This window comes from Hylaeus anthracinus, unplaced genomic scaffold (genome assembly GCF_026225885.1).
Source record: "Hylaeus anthracinus isolate JK02 unplaced genomic scaffold, UHH_iyHylAnth1.0_haploid 11985, whole genome shotgun sequence".
Taxonomy (NCBI): Eukaryota; Metazoa; Arthropoda; class Insecta; order Hymenoptera; family Colletidae; genus Hylaeus; species Hylaeus anthracinus.
Genome location: NW_026534333.1, coordinates 11,564,739 through 11,568,837, shown reverse-complemented (window position 1 = coordinate 11,568,837; position 4,099 = coordinate 11,564,739).

Below are 4,099 nucleotides of genomic sequence, written 5' to 3'. Positions count from 1 at the left end.
GTCTGCGAGTTAATCGAGAATGCTTCAGAGCTGGGTTAAAGAGGTGGCGGGAGGAAAGAGGGGTCCCTGTTGGTAAGCTATGCTACTCTGTCGTTAAGACAGTGGTCTGCGTCGACAAGATGGCGTACTCTGTCGATAAAAATCGGTAACGTAGAGCATTTCGTCAATAAAGTAGATTAGTAGATCGTACTATCGTTATTGTAGACCGATCTCTTAACTGGTGACTTTCTCCTAACACATTACGAATCACTGACCGAGTATTCATGCAGTGTTCATCGCCACATGATAAATACGTATACATATAACTTCTTTTATTATACTTTCTTGATTTGGTTCCCAAGCACTTCGCAACGTCACCGACATCTTGCCAACGGCTCTGTGATTCAATGTGATTCGATTTCTGGCCAGAAAATGAGCAACTGAAATTGTACGAGCTAACTGTCAATCGGTCTTATATCTTCACTATTTTATGGATCTTCTTTGCAATGACAAAGTTATTCAGTTAGCATTTCTACTGGATTCGACTAAACTCAAAATACTTCAACAGCTGGCGTAACCAACGAGTTTACGAACTATCAGAATTGTTACGTTCGTAGTTAATGGTTAATTCCGAACTGGTACATCTATTTGCGTTAGCTCGTACCGAACATTTATCTTTGGCGATGTCCAGACAGGCGGATCGTAGAACGAAAAACGATGCTTGCTCGAGAGAAAGCGGAAATGCGACAGGTGGTTGGCGGAGAAGGGCGAAATACATTCAATTAAGCGACTTCCGGTGTCACGTGCCAGCTGTAATTAACGACGAGCAACTCTTCTGGATGTGTGTAACGAATGAGAACACCTTTAGTGTCCTTTTTCCTTATTATTCAAATATAAGTCCCTCTGAACTTATTATTTGATCGTAACTGCTATACAAGATAGTTTTAAGTGTGACGATTTTATGGTTCTCTGCTATTCATCCGAAGTCACTTGTAGTCCTCTGCGGTACCATGTTGATCCTTTAGATTCAAAGATCTTCAACAGGTCTGAAGAGTAGAGGCTACTGTTTCTCTGATAACATCTGATAGCAAATGAAGCAATGTACTCGAATTAAAATTTATTCTTCTATATTGCATATTTTCCATGTCAACAATTCTCCAAAAGTGGCCTGTTTCTTTTTACAGTCGAGATAGTTGGTCACCTTTGAGAATGAATTCCAAGGCAATCATTTCCCAATTAATAATGTGACAAACGTGAATTGTTCCTGCCGGTACCCTCTTGGTTTTCATGGTGACAGCTCGCGGTTGACTTTTCCTGGAGTTAATTGTTCGCACTCGCCTCGAATATCCTTTAAAAGCTGGTCACGCTCGAACGTACGACGTAGAAGAATGGCGCGCTCCTGTCTCCGAAGCGATTCATTAGACTAATTGGTGGACTAACGAGAACTCGAACAAATTATCGCCAGAGGAATGCACCAATTTTTCGAAGCACCAGATACGCCTCTGCTGAACGGAACAATCCCCGTTGATTTCTTTAATCAAAGAAGCAAAGCTTTTTTCCGAGCAATCGGACAGTTGTCCCGTGTTAAATTGAAACGAAGTACAACAAAATGTCCGCTGATTTATTTTCTTATTTTTCAGCGAGCAAGGATAGATGAGGTATCGCGACTGTTTTCCACAAGTTTGATTAAACGAGTGACTTTGTTTAAGAGTTAGTTATTTCGATTATGAAGTTCGCAGTCTCTGAATAATACTCTTGGGTGGTCGAGTGTTTGTTGCAGTCGGATCGCTTCAGTTGCAAAACAAACGTAGATCTTGAAAAATGACCGTTTGCCAAACGGCGTTGCCATTTTAAGCACACATAAAAAATCTTTTCTCAATCTTCAAGATACATACAAATATCGTGCAGAAGGGGAAGTCTTAACTTGCACTCGTTCCCTTGTAATTAATTTCCAAAGAAGACTTGTATTATGAAAAGGTCACAGCCCTAGGGATTCTCTATCACTGTATCTCTACGATTATGTGGAATTTAAACATGAAATAAACTGTGGAAGGGAGTAAATCGTGTAATATATTAAACGCGACGTCACTGACAATGGGATCCAGATAAAAAGACGTGAACGTGCAGGTTCTGTGATTAGGAGAGAAGCTCGGTCGTGGGTGCGACCAGAAAATGGAAGCAGAGATCAAGATCGCGTTACGCCAGCTAGGAAAGTTTCGAAGCTCGAGACTGGAGTTATAATTCCCTGGTCAATCTCCGACTTTGTAATCGCTCTATTCCCTTAACGAGACTGACCAGATGAACCCACGTAGCCGCGAACCAGCGAAACTACAAATTGCTACAGCCACGGCGGCCATCTTTAGCAGGTATCGACGCCTTCCGCGTTTTCGAAGTATTTCGAGTAAGTTGAAATCCAAATTTCGGTAGTTCGAGGGAAAAAATTAGTCTATTCCATGACTAAAAACTTGAGCACAGGTATGGCGCATGTCAAAGGACGCTGCGTCGATATTCTTACGATAGGATTGTGTGATAAGATGGATGTTCGATATTTATGCCTGAAATTTACATTTTAATTTGATTAGCATTACCTGCTGGCTCAGCCTGTTGATAGATTAATTAATATTGTTGCGCCGGGGAGTGATACATCGCGGAGTACCCGTTATATTAGTCAGGATTTATAAACAAACAGGAATTCAAAGGTTTATTTACAGCAGGTCAAGAATATCGGCACATCCGAACTGTACGAGATCTCTCGCTAAATTGTCCACAGAAATAATTGCCTGGCGAAATTAATGTTTGTTAATAGGGATTGATAATACAGACTTTCTCAGTGTCTAAATCAAATTTCTTTTTCCTGTTCGATTGCCATTCTCTCGTGTTGCAGTTAGCGGCGTGGACTCTATTAAAGGACTTTTAGTCTTTCCCCTCGCCTTTGTCACGCTTACGCGTAACGAAACATCCCTACAGACGATCGAAGTGTCGCATTGACGAAAGTTAAACGTACTTCCTGAGAAGTCTTTTCTTCCGATGCGGTAGGCGACGCTAATTAAAGTAGCGAACGTCGCTAACGCCTAACGAGACGGAGACGCCCCGACACACGAACCGCCTAACTGAAAGACATCCGAACCGCCAGTAGACGCAGTCAAACGCAAGAATGATTCTCTGCCTTCCCGTTAATCCTTCGACTGTTATTGTTAGCGAGTAACATTTTCAACAAGGAATAATCAAAACTCAAGCTAGCAAATAAACATTTACCGCGTTATCTCTTCTAAAACGTATTGAATATTGCCACTTTATGTATGCCATAAAGTCACGAAAATATGAATATGTTAGTACGATAACGTTTAAGATGCCTATGCTTGTGATTTCGATAAAACTTGTATAATTCTGACCTAATCGAGATGAAATTTGTTTTCGGCTGCTCTTTATGCTGCAACGGAGAATGTAGGGCACTTGAGTAGAGCTTTTAAGAACATTCGCTGTAACTGCGATTATGTTAGCTATACGTTCTCGCAACGTTCAAAATGCCTGTGTTTGTGATTTCGCTAAAACTTGTATAATTCTGACCTAATCGAGATGAAATTTGTTTTCGGCTGATCTTTATGCTGCAACGGAGAATGTAGGGCACTTGAGTAGAGCTTTTAAGAACATTCGCTGTAATTGTGATCATGTTAGCTATGCGTTTGTGACTTCCCTAAAACTCCTACTATATTTTTCCCAGTTTAGCTGAAATTTTCTTTAGTTACTTCTCATGTTTCGACAGAAAGCATATGCCACTTGATTCGTTATAATTAACAACACGAGCTTCATAAACCGTATGTTTGTGACCTCCCTGTAACTACTGCTGTAATTCTCTCAATTTAGCTGAAATTTTGTATGGTTACTTCTCGTGTTTCGATAGAAAATATATCCCACTTGATTCATTATAATTAACAACGCGAGCTTCATAAACCGTATGTTTGTGACCTCCCTGTGACTACTGCTATATTTTTCCCAATTTAGCTGAAATTTTATTTGGTTACTTCCTATATTTCGACAGAAAACATATGCCACTTGATGCATTGTAATTCGCAAGCTTCATAAACCGTATGTTTGTGACCTCCCTGTAACTACTACTATA